The sequence below is a fragment of the Sebastes umbrosus genome, chromosome 11 (assembly GCF_015220745.1).
Source record: "Sebastes umbrosus isolate fSebUmb1 chromosome 11, fSebUmb1.pri, whole genome shotgun sequence".
Classification (NCBI taxonomy): Eukaryota; Metazoa; Chordata; class Actinopteri; order Perciformes; family Sebastidae; genus Sebastes; species Sebastes umbrosus.
In genome coordinates, this window is record NC_051279.1 from 8,430,458 (window position 1) to 8,450,651 (window position 20,194).

The 20,194-nt window shown below is 40.8% G+C and overlaps 1 long non-coding RNA gene across 1 annotated transcript; it reads right to left on the minus strand.

Annotated features, from left to right (window-relative positions):
• Positions 1–536: 536 nt before the first annotated feature.
• LOC119497353 lies at positions 537–15,169 on the minus strand. Its single transcript, XR_005208904.1, has 3 exons — positions 15,067–15,169; positions 12,268–12,347; positions 537–1,921 (listed from the first exon to the last, which is right to left on the minus strand). It is a non-coding gene; the product is annotated as an uncharacterized LOC119497353 (long non-coding RNA).
• Between the last annotated feature and the right edge of the window lie 5,025 nt (positions 15,170–20,194).

The window sequence follows — 20,194 nt, forward strand, 5'->3', positions numbered from 1 at the left end:
GGAGTTTGCAAGTGATTGACAGCTTCTCAAAGACGGCAGGCTCCCGCTCGGCTCTGATTGGTTGTTTTCCTCCTTGTCTGTGGAATCCTGCAGATGCCATTATAGGAGCACCGGAGGACACAGAGGAACATGATTTCTTTCAGATTGCCTGTCTTATGCTGACCTTTGACCTTTGACCTTACTGTCAGGATATAGTGACCGTTTTTTTAAAATAACTTTTTTAATCATATTTGCTCCATTTCTACCCACTGCTGCTTTAGATTTGTTATGAAGACACATTGTTGTTAAATTTATAGCATATTCTGCATAAACAAAAGGCTTTATAATATCCAGGAAAGACATGCACACCCAATGCATTAACACAGACTTTGCTGTAGATGTATTACAGTTGGCTGGATGTGGGCAGCCACAATGTTGAGCTTAAGGTGTGATGGGCATCTCAAGCAGAAAACCCTCTATCATTTATTTATTTATTTTTGAGGGTGGGGTGACAAGCCTCAGAGTCTTTGCTGTCTCACTCTGACGGATGCAAATAACTCCCCTTAGAGCACCGGGAGGACGTGACAGTCCATGAAGTGAAGAGGTCAGAGAGTAACTGTGCAGAGAGCACTTTGGGGGAATCTCAGGTTACATAATGTCCTCAGTCAACTGTCAGCGTCCAAATGCTGAGCAGCGTCTCCACCTGGTGGAGGTCAGCGATTACTGCGGACGCTGAGACAGATTTAGTGAACTCTCCATTTACCTACATTTTTAATCTGTAATGAGATTTGTTTCTACCGTCATACATGTCAGAAGGAATACATTATAATGAATAGTCTCCGAAGCTCAACTGCAGTAGAAGAGGATGTCTTTTTAAATAAAGCTAAAATTAATAATCTCTTTTTATACACAGAGCTCTTTAATACGGCTCTTAATTTTTGGGGAAATGAGCTTATTCGCTTTCTTGCCAAGAGTTTGATGAGAAGATTGATACGCTTCTCACGTCTATACGGTAAATATGAAGCTTTGGCCAATAGACAATTAGCTTAGTCGAGCACAAAGACTTGAAAGAAAAACCATGATGGAGCAGAAATCCCCCAATTGTATACTTTAAAGCCCTTTTTAAACATTTTATAATTAGGTGAAGGTGATATGTGCATGGAATAAGGAAATTTGAGGTGTAAAACAATATGAATTTGATCCTGAGCGGAATTCATCTTGATTATGGGTTTAAGGCCTGACTAACATGAGGAATGGATGTATGTGACAAAATTCGCCTGTCAGCAAATACAGCCTGAGCAACAAGACCTCCTCTCTACCACTACGGAGTCTGTTCCATCGTGAGGAGTGTGAACAATATGGGAACCAATAAACAATCACTAATTTACCGCAAAACATACAAGTCTAAAAACAGCTCTTTCATCATTTCTATAGGTCAGCATTTCTCAGTTTTGGGGTCTGGAGCTCATTTTTTAAAAGCAGTCAGGGTCATGGGTGATTTCTCAGACTCATATCTTGTTATTTGGCTAGCATAAAAACAAATATTAAATACAAAACTAGATTCACCATGCACTTGAAATACAACAAGAATACCCTTCTCTATTTGACATGACAACTTGACATCTGTTTAAAAGCTGCATTAATGGGAATTTCTGACCCCATAATTGAGGTCTGATAAGTTTAAGAAACCCTGTTTTAGGTTATCTTTTGCTTTTTAGAAAAGTATTTTTGATTAACTCTCACTTTATCATGACATTCTAATAATTCAAGACCAGACTGTTGCTCAAGATGTATTTCACACCCCCAGTATAAAAATAATACACTGTACACAACATGGTTATGAAAGCCTGGGTGGCGAGTCGCCGATTGGACAGCTAGGACAGCGGAGGTAGCCGATTGGTTCTTGCTGCTGCTGTGTCAGTCTCTCAGCCCTCAGCTCACGCTTCAGAAGACAAAGATCAGAGAAATATGAGAGCAGACTTTTGCACAATTTCACCATTAATATCAGGTTGCCGGAGCAGATCAGTACCATTAAAGAACTACAGTCTACTATGTGATATGAATGCTTCTCCCCTGCACTTACAAACAAAGCAACAGTTTGATGTACTGTATTTCTCTGTGAACCTTTTTAAACTCATTTGCTGAATCTTGCACACCAGGTTACTATTACTACAATAATTAATTTCACTTTAAGTGTCTGTTATCATTCAGGTGAAAAACAGACTGAGATGCAGCTCAGCACTGTGTCAAATTGCTCTAGTCATAAATCAGAAATAAAAAAATAATCAACTCATTTAAAATGAATTGTAAAAGTGTATAAGGGCTTAGAACATTATGATATAAGTATATGATGGTCATTCCCATGCTCTATTATGTCTCATAAATTGTTGCAGCAATTTCTGGGTTGATACTATTTGTTATACAGATTTGGTGCTAAATGTAACCATTTTTTACCACTCAAGAATTGATAAAAAATTATCAATAATCCATCCAAAATACCACATTAGGACACCAAGACCTTGAGGAACACCATAAAAAAAAACATGCTGTGATTTGGTTTCAAAAACTTTTGACATTTGGAGATTTCTGCAAGAATTTCATTTTTAGCCGATTGGATGGCGAGCACTTCTGTTGTGTAAACTACTCATACACCCCATTATTTTCAGTCTACCTAGGAAAGCCATCCATCTTCTGAATGCTCTACGTCTTTAGTTAGTGGCTGTAAAGTTTAATGAGGCTGTGATTATCCTAGAGGTCACCACAGGTCATTTTATACAGTGAGGTCCCATTTTAAAAAAAAAAAGGTCTCACTACAATGAAAGGGCTACTACGGGGACTTACATCATCACACATGAATACAGTTGGGCTCATTGGATCCAAAAGAGTCTCAGCTTTACAGTGATACCCAATTTATATAATTCCAAGACTGTTTAGGGACCCCTATGCAGAAATATTCAAAAACACCATTTTAGAATAGGCAAAAATAACACATTTGTACTGCATGATTTTGCCTCAAACTGCATGTGATTATCATAAAGTGAGCATGTCTGTAAAGGGGAGACTCGTGGGTACCAATAGAACCCATTTTCATTCACATATCTTGAGGTCCGAGATCAAGGGACCCCTTTGAAAATTGGCATGCAAGTTTTTCCTTGCCAAAATTTAGCGTAACTTTGAAGCATTATTTAGCTTCCTTCCAAACATGCTAGCATTGGTTGGTACCAATGGATTATTTAGGTTTTCTAGTTTCATATGATATCAGCCTTTATTCTAGCTCTAAAACTGAGCCTGCTACAACCTCTGAAAAAAGTCGGCCGAGGGCGCCCTCAAGGAGGGGAAGAGGTTAAATGATTCTTAGAGGGAATTATTAATATAATGAAGCTAGTTTAATGACTCCTATTACATTAACAATATAATTAGTGGCTGTGCGCTGCACCGTATGTGTGTGTGCTGCCTCCCTGCCTGCCTGCCTTTGGTTCCCTATTGTGTTTCCATTGGATACTGCTTTTCTTCCATCTCAGACTCATCTCCTCGGTGCTCCAACTACTGTACATGAGTATGCCAATTTTTGCAGTACGAGGAAAATCAAACATGTTTAAAGATGGACGTAACATCTGGGAAAACTCATGCTGAGGTGAAGACATGTCTTGCAATGGCTTGAACTTAAAAGACCTGTTGTGACGAGGGTTTTTGTCTTAGATCTGAGACATTTGTCAGGCAAAACCAGTGGGCAACATCCGGGTCTGAAAAGTGAAGCCAATGCGGAAGTGCCTTAAACCTGCAGTAGGCAGAATGTTTTTGGCATCATTGGACAAAAATTCCATAATAACCTTTCAGCATATTGTAATTCAAGTGTTCTGCGAGAAAACTAGACTACTGCATCTCCTCATAGCTCTGTTTTCAGGCTTTAAAAATGTAGCCCGTGACAGGAGACTTTGGCCAGTCACAGGTCATTTCAGAGAGAGAGAGATCCTATTGGCTGTTCATTCAACGGAGGCAGCTGTCAAGCACTCGCAAACTCCGATCTAGGCAGCACTGATCAAATATGAATCAATATTCTGTTACTGTACTGCCTATTTCTTTCCTCAAATGTTTTCAGAAACATCTTGTAGTGATGAGAACTGACAACACTTGCCGCATGGTGCAATGTTTAACATACTGGCAGTATTAACGCACTGCATCACCACAATCTGCCCCTACTGAACCTCACAACTGATTATTCAATAAATACAGTATGCAGTATGAATCATTCTGATGAGTTTTTGATCTTCCCTCATACATTAGTCACTGAGGACAGAGACGGGTCCAGCTCATCTTGCAGCCCCTGCCAGGCAAACATCTTCTCTGGTCTCTGCTGTCTGCAGTTTTCCATAAAAGAAGAAATCTTGCAGAGGAGCTTTACCTGACCTTGTCAGCCCTAATACCTCCTGGTACTAGGAATCAATTTCCTTTGTCTGACTGCTAAATGTTTGGATGCAGCTACACAGACAAACCAGAGGAAGTGGATGAGAGGGAAGCGAATACTGATCGTCTGCCAAAACCAGCAGGGGGGTACATGATCGGTTACAGGTGGCAGTGAATGTTGATTTATACGGACTCAGTTGACTGCTGCTCTCTATATGCTTATAAGTACATACATATTCAATATGTGTGTTTAAGGCAGAAAGGGATACCAAAATGTTATCAACTAGATCAGCATATGTTGTGCAAATAATGTTTTTTATGCAATAAATAATAATGCCTCCTGCATTTTATTGTCATTGCGGTAGAAAGAAATTCTAAACTAACCAGTTTACCAGTTAACTGTCCACTAAAACCCAGATTACTGAAATTAAAGGGGACATATCGTGCTCATTTTCATGTTCATTTAATATACCTGGATTCACCCTCCGTCTGAAATGTTCCGTTTTAGTGCCTGTCTCTTTAAGACCCCCCTCCCGAACAAGCCCAGCCTGCTCTGATTGGTCAGCGTTTCCGTTCTTCTGCATCTGCGCTGTTGCCGTCTTCACGGCGCCATTGCAGCCGGGGACTCACTGTGTGTGTGTGTGTCAACTACACGAAGTTTAGCGGCACGTCTTCTACCGGTGACTGTATAGTTGTGCCATCACAAGTCCGGACAACTCATTTAAAAGTACAGTTTCTAAATAGGGGACAGTGTGCATATCACTTTCAACAATATGGGAACTTTAACTGATTGGATCAATTTGCTTTGTCATACATGATAGTGAAGTGAATGTTTTGGGGTTTTGGACTGTTGATCAGACAAAACGAGACATATGAAGACGTCACCTTGGGCTCTGAGAAATTATAATGATATTTCTCCATTTTATGACATTTTAAAGTGAAAAACGCTTAATGGATTAATGGAGAAAATAATCAGAAGATTAATAGATAATGGTAATCAAAGTTAGTTGTAGCCCTGATTAATATAATTCCTTCAGAAAGGCAGTGAAACAGTAATGCGTATCTCTATCAGACATCTTTAAAGCAGGTTTCACTGCAGGTTTTGCAGACTGATGCTACCGACTCTGGTTGAGTGAAATCAGATATTTAACCCTGTCATATTGGCAGCAGACACCACTATCTGTCCAACATCTGGGTTTAACAGCGAGGACAATATTGGCATCAGCAAACTGATAACATTGCTGTAACCTCAATACATACACCCACCTCACACATTGCCAACACTCGCAGCCAACACATGCTGCATGATGTGATGCCAGCGACTTGACATCTGCCGCCTCAAACCTGCTCATCACCACTTGATACCTCTCAGCAGCTCAGTGGTCCTTTTATTTTGTAAATCCTACCTGGCTTGTGTCAAGATGGCTGTGAATCAAGAGGAGAAATCCAGTAAGTACACAAGCCCGGATCGACCCAGGCTCGGCTGCCTGATGTTGACCCACAACACACCGGGGCCTAATAATGTGTCTGACTGCCTCAGAACAAGTACCAAATAAAATACATGACATCCATGCTGCTTCACTTTCACCATTTCCTTTCCTGTTGTTTTCATATCAGATATAAAAAAAAGAAGAAGAAATCTGTCTGGAGCCGCAAAAACATATTTGAGCCTTATAATGAAGCCTGTTATTAAGTGTAATGCAGTGAGAATGCAAGTGCAAATGAGAGGCGAGGCTATAGCTATGAATTCTAAGTCCAAAAAAAAGAAAAGTCTTGGAGGAAAATAGAGAAGTTAATAGTGCATGGACAGATTTGTTTGCTTTCACTGCCAACGCTGCTGGCTTGATCTGCGATGAGAAATTAGCAAACATCAAAAAAAGTAATATTGAAAGACATTTCCAGAACAAGCACACTGCATTGGCTGAAAAGCCAGCAGGAGCTTCCAGTCAAATCTCCTGAGATGTTATTTTCAGTGGAAACGCAAGACTAGCCACGGCGCTATTGAGGTTCAGCAAAATCATAGGATAAAGCTGGGTGTATGTTCGCCGTAGTTTCCCCGGCGTGAGGGTGCGCAAGCCAAAAATTACATCATCACGTATTGTGCGTAAAGCACAAATTCTCTGCAAGCTGTCGCAGCGCTTGGATGTGCACTTCTGAATGCTTTAAAGCAGGAGATATTAGGGATCGACATGTGAGTAAATATTTTGCAAGCCAAATCAAATTGAACACCTTTGTGCATGCTCGTAGTGCGCGTGTCATCTGTGGAAGTCCGGCGCGAGCATAAACCTGGCTTAAGGCGGCGCGCCATAAACGTACGAAAGCGAATGACGTACATTGTAGTTGACTAAAAAACTGATGAAAATATAGAAACAGCAGAAACAAAGGGATACAGGCTCTGGAGGAGAAATAGAAACGGGATCTGGTTGGGAAAACATGACATGGACCTGATGGTGAGGCTGGAGCTGAATCTGGTTCAGACTCCATCTCACAGATGAGAAAGACGAGTTCAAAGAGACAATTTCAGGCTCACACAGAGAAGCAGAAATGGGTACACTGTAAAACCAGTGACATGGACAATGGGAAACCAGGGAACTGATAGATTAGGGGGACAGTAGGAGGATGCTCAGACTGGCAGATAGAAGGAAGGTTAGCTGACTGACAGACTAGATAAGCATTTCATAAGAGAATATGCTGCAGTGAATTAAATAAGCTGATAGACAAACAGAAAAGAGAGAATTCCTGACCAGGGAGCAGAAAGGCTGGCTAATGAGAGTGGTGAACGACCGACTGGGAAGAAGAGGAGCTGACTGAGTGGATAACTCCGGGGGTGGCCGGCAGCAGAGGATCTGAAGTGCTACACAGCAGAAAATGTGCCCCGAGAACCACAGGGAACAGGCTGGGACCCGCAGGGAGGCTCACTTGATGTGAACCCTGGAAGACGACAAGCAGAGTCCACGAATAATGCCTGCTGATACGGAGAATGGATCTCCTACTGATCTGAAATATATAAGAATATAAGAACAATGTGTTGTATTTATCCCACTAAACCCCCAAGTGTGGCTGTGCAATATGCAATGTTTTGATACTAGTGCCAAAATGATACTTGAAGTTTCAGTACCAACAGCTGCACAAGGACTTTGCCAAAATACTCTTAAATTGACAAAATGATCATTTAAATCCAGAACTATATTTGATAAAAGAATAAGTGAACAAGATCCCAAATTTGATGAGACCAGATTGTATATAAAGATGGATGATATCACAGCTTCTGCTCCCCAAAAGTGAAGCCAAACTATCTGGATCGCCCCCTGGTGGCTGGCTGCAGTATAGGTCATAAAGCCCGACCCCTCCATGTGAGCGGATGGGACATGGGCAAAACTAAATAGTCAAAATACACGCCAAATGTTTTTTTTTGCCAATGATGGTTTCTTTTAGGTAGTTATTATTGCACAATTAGTTATTTGATGCAATAAAAAGGGGAGTGATGTCATGATTGACAGCTGCTCTGAGTGAATTGTACGTAGAATAGGAACGTGGAGAGGAGAGTAACTTTAACTTTCAATAACCGTGATTGTCTGTTTCAAACATAGACTGTAATGAACTTTATGTACAGTCTATGGTTCATACAATCACTGACCATAGCTAGTTTAGCAACATTTCCACTGATTGGGGTGAAGTAAGCCAGCGCTGCCAGACTGTCGTGTATGTTCATATCCACATGCAGATGGCGTTTCTGAAACATTCTGCGGAGTAGAACATGCATCAATTTGATTTTAAATGTAGTTATAGAGATATTATGGTTAGTTGTTCTGTCTTTCTAAGCAAACAGCTACTGTGGTGCTAACGCAGCAGCTAGGTGGCTCACGCTTACAAGCTGCAGACATGCTCGGCACGTGATTGGCTCGGGCTGGTGTGTGGGCGGGACCTTGATACCGTGGCTCCAACACACGATCGGTACTGCGCAGACTCTGGCTCCAAATGATGTCATAATCTCAAGATGGCAGCTCCTGTATCCGGGATATTTGGGTTTAATTTTAGTACAGTGGGAGGAAGTGGAGACATGTCGTCCATTTATATATACAATCTATGGATCAGACATTCCACACCAACTTTAAGTACTTGACAATTTTTGACTGACACATTTCGGTCTATGGCAAAATGGCATTGTGGTTCGATATCCAGCCCACCCTCTAGAGGTAAAACACAGCAAACTGGTGTCCAGTTGAGGATGCATCCTTCTTCAAGGACATTTGCCTTAAGGTATATTTTCATTTCACTTTCCAACTGAAAGGACGGGTACATTTCCACCCTCTTTTGTCTTCCCACCAACATCAAATCAGCTGTCCCCTTCTATCTTTCATTTTTGCAGGAAGTCAGAAATTACCAAATGATCTGAGCAACTGACCTAAGAGTGAATAAAGAAGTTAATTCATTCCTGAATGTGCTATTCAAATTATAAATGTAGCAGTTTATGAATATAATGCTGAATAACTTCAGGGTCAGAAACAGGATTACTTTATAAGTGAGGGTATTTTGCCAGCAGCAAAATCAATACAGAGAAAATTGAACTATAAGAGGGACTAATAGTGCTTACACTCTACTTGAGCTCAAAGAAAAATATGACTGGCACATTTAATCCCTGTTAGTACAGTTTGCAGTGAGAGAAGTCTTGTTTGCTATGCTACTTTAAATGCACGCCGATTGTAGTATTCAATGTGCTGGAAATGCACAAACGAAAGCATTTCTTTACACTCCAAAATCTCAGTTTATTCCCCCTGACAGACGCCTTTCATGTTGCCTGTTCGGCTCCTACACAAAGCCCGAGAAACAACTCACTGATGAGTTCATTTTGTGTTATAAAGTCAACACATGGTATTTGGTCTTTCATGAAAAACACAAGTGCTGACAAGGGTTTTCTAAAAGGCATTTTGCAGATGTCAAGCTTCTGCAGGAATAACTCTCATCTAAGAGCTCTCTTTTATGTCAAGTATTTCCAGAGAGGAAAAGTCAGTTGACCAGATCATTTAAGCTCAGGCAACAAAGTTATGCAACACACCATTTGCATTTAAAAAGCTCTGTCCAACACATTCAACTCAAGTGCACTTGACTCTGGGGAGTTGCATTTGTGGACTGATGAGACATTTCTTGGAGACTGTGGTCCGGCCCTATCCCCCTGACAGGCGCCTTTCATGATGCCTGCACATGTTTGGCTTAGAAAAATCTCAAATAAAATTTCTAATGAGGCGGCTAACTGTGAGAAAACATGTCAACCATACACTTTACAAACTTTATAAAGCATCTCCTGCAAGCGTCCAAGTCAGCCATGAAGGGTACTAAAAGCACAGCTCAGGGCGTTATTGATTTCCTCCTCTGATGGGCTACTTTGCTTGACACCTCTTCTCCCACAGCGGCTCGTCTTCATCGTTGCTGTATGAACTCGGTGGCACATCTCCCCCCCCCAGCTTTAATTAATAGCTTTGTGCTTCCTACAGCTCATCTATTCCCTCAGACTAATTGCTGGTAGAAGCATCTCTGCTAATCCAATTTGGAGCTCTGAATAATCTCCAGGAGCGTCTCGAGCTTTATTGAGTATTTGTGGGAACCTGCGGGTCTAATGGCTACTGTGTGCATATTTCATTTATCGGAGAAGGATATCCTCTTTTTAGGGCTGTTATCCTCATTACCAAGCTGACTGAATGGACTGTATGTGAGGTATGTGGGTTACTGACATTGACTGTATATAAGAAGTGGACGTTGTCAACGTGACGTTACCCATTGGTTTGTGGACTGCCATTTTGAAGCTTTGGGTTTCGGCATTTTGGCCGTCACTATATATTTTTTTTTTTGGAACCAGAAGTGACACAAGAGGGTGAAGCTAAGTACAACCAAATGCTGAGTAATAAGGAATTTTTAGGTGACCAAAAATGTTATAATTAACTTTCATGAACTGAAAACACACTGGGAAAGAGTTAAAGTTCTCAGACGTTAACACGGACAACTCCCAGACCGGACAACGCCGTGGTAACGAACTGTCAATCACAAGGTAACCACGCCATAAAGCATCCCCTGCTTTATGGTCTATTTGACTCTAAATGGGACCATAATTTACTAAATGAACATCATGCTGTATTGAAGCAGATTTGAAACTTGCGATTGAGACCATAAACTCATGTTTACAATGTTTACTGAGGTATTAAATCAAGTGAAACAACATAATATCACGCCAAAACGTTTAATAGACCCGCCTGTCCACCAGAGGACAACATGTCAGTGTCACGTTTTGCCTCAGACACTGGAATATTACACAACTGTAAAAACGTGCAGTACATAAGTGAGTAAAACACGTACACAAACAACGTGATATCAGTACGGAAAACACATGACAACTGTCACTAACGTAACTTGCAAAACAAAACACCGGTCTCGAACACAGGTCTCCCGCTTGAATGTCCTGTGTTTGTTGGACCCAATGACCTCCCCACCTGCCCATCATAAGTGGTCTTTCTCACTTTATATACTACGTAACTAAATCTGAAGTTAGACTTCCGCCACTACACAGCACCTGACAACTGTCACTTCAAAACACTGCACCTTCATGCAGGCGTGTGATATTCACGTCTCAGCGACACAAAACGTGACACTGACACGCTTTCTTCCGGTGGACGGGAGGGTCTCTTAAACGCTTTGCCATGACACTGGGCTGAGTGAGAAGTAGGGTCATTTTCTCATAGACTTCTATACAAGCAGACTTCATCTTGCAACCAAAGGAGTCGCCCCCTGCTGGCCATTAGAAAGAATGGACGTTTAAGGCACTTCTGCATTGGCTTCACTTTTCACAACCAGAGGTTGCTGCCTGTCACTAACAGCATGGCATTTTGATAAGCCATTATTTTTGTTCAGAGTACTTTTTGAAAATTTAAAAGATACAGTATTTTAACATAACAACATGAGATTTCCTCCCAAATCCAACCTAGCAGTTTCATCTGTGAAGTCCACAGTAAAGGCTGGTGGAAGTTGCCAAGCCCTCTCAACAATGGTCACACTTACACATCAGTACTTGATTAATATAATGTGGTAATAACTTATCTATGTTTTGTCTTCTATTTTATTTGTTTACACATAAATCTAGAGACCGCCTTGCGATCACACCAGCCGCAATGCCAAATCAGACTTCCAGCGCCCTCGCTCGGACCACACCCATCTTCTAGCTTCATTTTGATCTCATCTACACACCTGTAAAGTTTCGTGACTGCATCTTGCATCTTGGTTGTGACGCTATTGACGTATCAACAAAATCAGTCCACAGATCGACAGAAAGACATAAACACCTGGCAAAGTATTCAAAACCACTTCTGTTGTAGTTCCCCCTACAATAGGTGTCTCCAGGACCACATTTCACCATGATGACACACAATACCAGTGTCGCTGTCTTGGCTAGTACAAATACAATTATAAAAGATGTGATATGTACACAAAGACATTATATACAAACACAATTCTACCTACATATACTCAGATTTACGTTCATTTAAAGTAAACAAAAACGTGCAGGAGAGGCAGGAGGGAAGCTAAAAGCTTATACAAACTCCTAAAACAAATGTAAGCTCTTAACTGGAACATAAAGGAAGATGAAGATGTTCAGACTGTCTATTAGGCTACAAATGAACGACTAAATTACTGATGTGCAACATCCTGAGGCACCTTCAGCTCCATGTTGGCTAAGCTGCATCTTACATGCATTATGCATTGCATTATGTTAACTCAATATGTGTTCACCTACTTTTATGCTCATTTTCAATCAGCATTAGAGTAATAACCTGAGTGGAAGAAGACAGATTATTGCAACAAACGTTGGCTGTGGTGGAAAGGTTAAAGTTGTGATACCTTCTGCTTCTTCCGGTGTAGACAAAGCATTCACGTCACGCTTCCACTCACTGTTAGATGCATCCTCTTCACCAGTAAGCCTGAAATATAAAGAATAAAAAGAGCCAAGAAACATAACCGCAAAGTCTTAAGTTACGTCTAAATACACAGTCGTAGATTTGCATATAGAAAATTAAATAGTTCAGTAATAGATGCATCTTACACAACTGTATATATATATATATATCATGCACTGTATGTCAGCTATTACTGTGCAAGTTGTTGATATGTGTCTGTGTCATCGATACAAAGTCCTGAACATTTAAAAAAACATTGTGAATAACCCCCATTATTCTTCAAGACAGCAAATTCACTCTAACAACAATCACACAAATGCCTCATTTTCAAGAACAGCTTTCCTGTTAGTGCCAAACCGTGCTAAAAGGGAATAAAAATGCTGTATTAAAAGTATGTCCATAACACTGATGTCACGGTAAAAGCTAAAAATTAGGATTTATGTGTTGATAAAGCACATCAGACTTCAGGATGGACTTCCTGCACTATCGGTCAGTGGCCACATGGTGTCAGTATGTAGCTACAAACCAGCTTCAGGAGAGACAACCACCTTCAACCAGCATCTTTCCAAACAGACGTCGAGTGTGTTTGAGGAATTAATGGCTGCGGTTAAACACTGTTTGGATGGGAGTCTGGGGGCGGTCAGTACAAACTGATGGTACACTGTACACACTGTACACGGCCTTGACGAGCTTTGGCCAACTGGACGAGTGCTTAATTTACTAAAGTGACTGTCTGGAAGAGTTGCGGGCCCTTCAACTACAGGACACTGCAGAAAAAACAACTATATACTCCATCTGAAGCTGTCTAGTCCACATCCCCTTTCTGTTTCTGGGATATAACATCATTCCTGACCTGTGACTCCTGTGAGAAGAAATCATGGTTTAGCTCATAAAATAGCTCGATGCCTTTGTCTTCATCTGGTTGTTTACGGTGCAAATGGAAGGGATCAGAGGCCCTTTCAAAGTCGGCGATCGGTCCACGACCACTTGGAGGCCAATTAGCTGGATTAACTAACCTTCTGAGTGCCACAACAAGGTTTTGTCGTGTCGCATCATTTGAATTAATGAGGCAAGCTTGATGAGAAACCTGAAATGACGAAACCGGAGCGAAAAAGTGATGAACATGCCTCATTTCCCTTCATTGTTTACTGTCTGCTGGATGGCGGTGGTCTGTCAAAATCTTTAATAAATTTACAGGAACTTGCAGTTACAATTTGGCGTACAGACGCAGTGAGTCAGAGAGACATTTTGCAGTCCTGTCAATCTGGCTGAGAGTTCGACTTCTCCCACTGCACTGACAATAAAAATCAAAATACATGTAAATTGTTTTCATGCCACTCTGCTCAGGGAGTGCATCTTCTCTATTAAACGTGCTGAAGGAGAGATTGGCAGTACATCTATTGCCTCTCAACGGCTCTCAACATGGCGACCAATGAGCAGCTAACGGTGCTAGTAGCGCTAACAGTGGAAAGAACGCCAGAAGTGCTGACAGAGCTTACAGTGTTAACCTGGGGGGGACCAGAGAGTGAGTGCTACGCTTATGCAACAACGCCGTCAGTTGGGACTGCATTATCAGTTGTAACCGCCATATGAGAGCAAGGCAGAGAGGCGGCTGTAAGTTAGACGGTGGGGCATGATCACATGCACAAGTGGCCGACCCGGCTATGTAAACAAAGCACAGAGAAGCTCGGATTATAACACACACAGAGGGAGAGTGACTTCATTCTCTGCTCAGGTAGACATTACTCCGCTATATCTTTACATAGACAATAGTTGTTTGCTGCTGTGTTAATGCTCTTTTCTCCTCATTTTGAATTTAGCATCTTTAAAGGTGCAATGTGTAATGTCTAGCCATATGCTCCAATCAAATAGGGGGCAGTATTTCACCTCTATTACTGGTTCCATACAATCTAAATTTAAAGTTATCAGTTATTAAAAAAAAACAACAACAATTATCTAACAGCAGGGCAAGTATAGCCTACAGAAAATTCGACCAAACTACTGAAACGGTCCGTGTACGTTTTGATCGTTTGTTTATTGGAATAAATAAAAATTGACAGAAACAAGAAAACGACCCTGACCTTCGTCCCGTATTCAACATTTGACTATGATTGAAAACTTAAAACTCAAAAATTCTAAATTGGCAAAAATTATTAGATTGTTTAGACATTTAAAATGTATTCCAATTGTTTAACAGACCCCAATTGATTTTAGTTTTTTGTTTTTTGTTAGTTTTTTATATTTTATTTTTATTTTGTATTCATATTTTCCTTTTTTTTGTTTGTTGTACAATTTATATTATTTTTATATTATTTTTATACTGTAAAATATAGTTGCAGAATTGTAATGAAAAATGTTTATGAATCTACTATATTGACCTTTTGAAAGAAAAAAGAAAACTGCATTACTGCATAACATGTTAGCAGTCATTTGGCTATTTACACATCCAGCAGGCACAGAGCAACATTAGCATTCATTTAGAGCTGTGTTTCTGTCCTCCATATGAATGTAAGTCCAATATTAGTTTTGCAAAAACACAACACTCTCTCTACATGTTACTTTAGTTTGACAGTTAGCCTGTTAGTACAATTTAGCATCAGAGCTTCCAGCGTTTCCATGGTGCAACGGTTCATGGAGCCACATGGAAAAAGAGCAGAAAGGGAGCATAAAAATCATTATGCTCACAGATACACAGCCACCACATATCACAGACTTATAAAATTGTGAACATCTTAGCACTCACTTGGAGTTGGAGTAGCTCTTTAGCTGCGAACTTCATTTTCTGGGCAGGTTGAGCCCTGCAGGTTTATCGGGGTTTTTGCTGAAAACAGCTGCTGCAAGAAACAAAGTTGATGAGAGCAGTGAGACAGAATCATGCAGAACTGTAAATGTGCTGCAAAACAACGAGCCAAGAGGCTAGAAAGCTTCTTAAAGAGGGGCAGAATGGAGTGATCAAAGCCTTTCACATTACACATGCTTATTTGATTGATTCTTAGTAGTGGAGCTTTACCTTATGAAAGCAAAGGAGCCCACTGTGGGTGCATCAAGGTTGGTGTTCTGTGATTAACTTTTCTTCTCAACATCTTCCACATGTACCTCTTGTGTAACCATGAAAACGTCACAAAGCAGTAAAAGAAAAGCACAAACTGTGCCGCATGTGTGCACGCTAAAAGGATTAATCACATATTCATGAACCAAACACTTTTCATCTCTTCCCCCATGTGATAGCGACATGACTCATATGATGCATGTCTGTTGATTCATCGAACAAGAAAACAAATGGGTGGCGAAGACGGAAATCAATGAGGTGAGTCCTTGAGATCAATCCTGTGGCTGCGCTCCTGGTTTCCATTTTTCTCCTCACACACACACACACACACGCTCACACACACATGCACCACATGACCCCAAACTCATTTAGGCTGACAAAGACTAAACATGTTACCGCCTGCACAGAGAAATCTACATTGCTCAAAATTGTCATCTCTTCAATCTCACGTCGACAGTAATGATCCGCCATTTTGAGACATGCAATTTCAAGAAAAAATGAGTTTGAGGGGAAGAAGAGATTTTCAGAGTGAGGAGAGGAGTGAGAGAATCAAAGCGAGAGGGAGGGGAGAGTGAGGGGGTTTTTGCTCTGAATCATTAGTTCGATGGGAGCGCCGCTGTTCCAGGACTAATTGAGTATCAGCGTGAGCCATGGGCGGGTCAGCCTCAGAGCTGCTGTCGTCAGCACGAGCAGGTGGGCCGCGGAGAGAGGTGAAGCTAGCAAAAAATGGAGCCATACGGGAATCCCTCAAGTTTAGCTGGTGGAAGCTACGGAAAGGCTCCGGATGTGGAAAGTTCAACATCTGCATCTATCTTTCAAAATTAATGATGCACACATCTGAAAAAAAAAGTTTGAAAAATTTCACATCAGAGGGACAAGCTTCCAGCATTCTGCCCCTCCGTCTCTGGAGTACCTTTCCCTCCTTATTAATATATATAACAAATATAACATTTAGGTTCGGTACAGATTAAACACAAAAGATGTAACTGGGCCTACCTGTTTCCCCCCCGTTTCCAGTTTTAATGCTAAAATAAGCTAAACTACAGTCACTAGGGGTGTAACGATACGTTTTTACAATGATACAATACGATTTCCATGGTTCCGATACAATTTAAGGATGATATTTGGCTCATATAGAGCGATACGATACGATACGATACGATACGATACGATACGATTTCCATGTTTCCCATACGATTCAAGGACGATATTTGGCTCATCTAGAGCGATACGATACGATACGATACGATACGATACGATTTCCATGGTTCCCATACGATTCAAGGACGATATTTGGCTCATGTAGAGCGATACGATACGATACGATTCAATGATTTAAAAATCGATACAGTAACCTTTTTTTTTACCAAAAATTAAATCAGTGTGACTGTGAAATAAATAGCTGGATACCGGACAGTGCAGGTCAGGATTCCTCCGTTTTTCTTGTAAGAGAATCAGGGATAAAGTATTTATGGATATAAACAAGTAAACGATTATAAAGAAGTTATTATAAAATGCTTTATAATGGGCGGCTGGTTAGCTCAGTTGGTAGAGCGAGCGCCCATGTATCGCCAAGGCTCAGTCCTAGCAGTGGTGGACCCGGATTCGAATCCAGCCTGTGGTCCTTTCCGCATGTCATTTCTCTCTCTCCCCCTTTCCAACACTCTATCCACTGTCCTATCAATAAATGCTTAAAAATGCCCCCAAAAAATAACTTTAAAAAAAAAAATGCTTTATAATGTGTTATGATTGTTGTTATAAAGCATTTTAAATATTTCTGTAACTATAATTATACAGTGCTATAAGCAGATCATAATGCATTATAGACATGGGCGTCATAGAAAGTGTTACCGATACTTTTTCCTGATGATGATGTTGTAAATGATCTGTAAACATGTAGAAATACAGGAGATGGTGTACAGACTGTAATATGGTATCAGTTGAAAGGTTTAGTTTTTTGTTATGTGCAGTAACCAGTCCATAACAAGATGAAAAGGGCTGTTCCGTATTGCTGGTGAAACTGTGATCTGTGGGTTAATCTCCGATTCTATTGCAACAAGCACCAAAAACTGAGTTTGTTATCAAGATCCAATTATGCTTTTTTTCCCCCCACTTACTTTTTGCCGTCTGCGCACTCTAAAGTCAATGCAGTGTCAAGGTTTTTATTCCTCTCTCAAGGATGCAGATGACATATTTCTCGCTGACATGCGAGTCACATAAACAATTAACTTATGACCTGCAGAGTAATCAGCTCTGCTACCACAACTCAGGAGAGGCAGAATACTGAGAGAGACAATTTTCTTCCCCCTGCAAGGAAGGCAGCAGAAACTGGCCTCTAATCTTCACTCAGTGATTAGAAAAAGAGTTGAGAGGGAAATGACGAGTTTATGCGAGCAGCTATAACCTCAATATAGTCAGAAAATGAGAGTGTGATCATGACGGAAAAAAACATCTAGACTTAATTTGAGGCTGTGACTGTAATATTTCATGAGGGGGAACTGTGACAGCGACACAATCTGGTGAATTATCCTTCAGAAGACGCACAGGAAAAATAAATACTGTTTGCATAATAACATACTAGTGACTGATATCAGCATTATTTTCTTAGGTTTGACGTCTTAAACTATGAATTTGGTCTCAGGACAACGTTGTTCTCAGAGCAGCAATAAATGAAAATCCAATGACGCACAATCAGCGTCTCATCGATTGTGAGTCAAAAATCCATCCAAAGTCACTTTGGATGAGGTGCAACCTTCAGAGAGGTGTTTGTTTAGCACAAAGTCAAACTTAATTACTTTATATATGTATGTGTGCGGGGCTGAAGTTCTCATCAAAAATGATTTACACCTTGTTATGTACAGGTCAAACTGGATCTACTGAACTTTAACTAGGCATGATGGACTCATCTACACTCTTTGACTTTCCTTCTTTTAAAAGGAGTTGAGAAATGTGCTCCTTTGGCCTTATAGGAGGAATTTCACCTCATCTTGGCTCCGTGTTTTCCCTCACTTCGTTTTTGTTACGCTCAGCTTTCCAAGCATCAGGAACGGCTGGATATCAGACGCCAACATCTGTCTCCCCGTACCCATAAACCCTTGAGTTTTGGGTCGTTTTCTGTATTTGTTCAGGATTATCTTCTCACTCTTTTTACTGCTTCAACCAGAAGACACACTGCAGTTATCCTGTTAGCCCGCAGACACTGTACTCACATTTTGACTTTCTCTGTGGTGGCTCTTTGGTGTCATCTGGGTACAAATGGTAGAATTAAAGGAATAAACACTCCAGAGTTCAAATAAACTACTCCAAGTGTGCTCATTCGAGTTTCCAATCAATGTAAATATACAGTGAGTGAGTAAGTTATAAAACAGGTTTGTATGATGTCCTGTAAAAAGTGACAGCATGCTCGCTGCACCATCGGATGTTTGACACAGTAGCACAAGATTATGTTTAAAGCTCCATTAATCAAAAAAGTTCTATAGCAACAGTCCGTCAAATTACTATGTTTCATGCACTATAAGGTGCTGTTCGTGGTAACGACTCCACAGAGAATCTTCACCAAACCTGCAGCTCTATGGAGCTTTTTAGCCTCTTTTAGTTTTGCTTTCATGGCACATTTACTGTTTGGTTCAGCACTCTCATCAGCCTTGTTCCCAGCAGCAGAAACAGCAGCAGCAGCAGCAGGTAGCTGTTTTTACCAAAAAAAGCTTGCAGAGGTAACAACCTTTTCTCTTAGCATGCAATAAGTACGCCTTGATTTCCGTGTGTCCTTTTTACGCCATGTATCCTGTACTGACTACGATGTAAACGCATCCGCGTATAAATGCTACGGTAAGAGTTAGTGACGTAGTATAAAAAACGAAAAAGAGCATATGATGGGTGGGTGAGGAAGTGGATGAGTGCAACAAATGCTGGTCTTTTAACAAACGTTACGTTTGTCACGTGACGATTGTCACATGTTCTTTATTGATATTTGTGACGTGTTTTCCGTAGCTGTGTTTTTGTTGTTTCCGTATGTGTTTTACTGAGTTTACGTACTTATTTTAAGCCCAACCTTGACGTTTTTCCCTACCCTAAGTGGTTTTCTTGCCTGGACCTATTTGCGTACATTTGCATGATGTACAAATCACGTGCGAAAAGCATAATGTGTACAGTATTGTCGTGGTATTTATATGCCTTCCTGTGAGACCGGGTTGAATTAACATTGGCAAATATTCAGCGTGAATAACCTGCATTCACTCATGTGTGACCGTGCCTTTCTAACTTTTCATTTCCATTCTGTTGCTAGTGCAACAGCTTTGGTCCAAGTTTACTTCCTGTCAGTTATACTGCATTAAGAAACATTGCAACAGGAAGCACAAAGGGGCCCATTTAGAAGGTTTATGTTGTCAAGTTTGAAAAGGTCTATATAAATTAAGGCCGATCATGAGTGGAAATCCCTGCCTGCCATTTTGTTTCCTCTGACTCCTCAAGCTCTGGGCGATGACTCTTAAATGGCAGATCCAATCACACACACTACCATCACACTGTCAGCTCACACAAGCGAGAGATGTTTACAAGACGGTGAAACACCCTGAGCTTTCCTCTCGTGGAAAGTTGATCCGCCGGCATCAGTGTCTGCTCATCGATTGCGTCTCCTTCGGCCATTGGAGAGAGAAAGAGAGAAGCTCTCTGTTTGTCTGGGGACTCTAATCTAAAAATACAGCATAAAGGAGGCTGCCCTGGACCATAATGATTAACAGTTAACAGTTAGATTTTGTTTTTTTAAAAGGTCAAACATCAGAGGAAGAGTTTAGATTTGGCACTAAGAAATAATGTACTTATA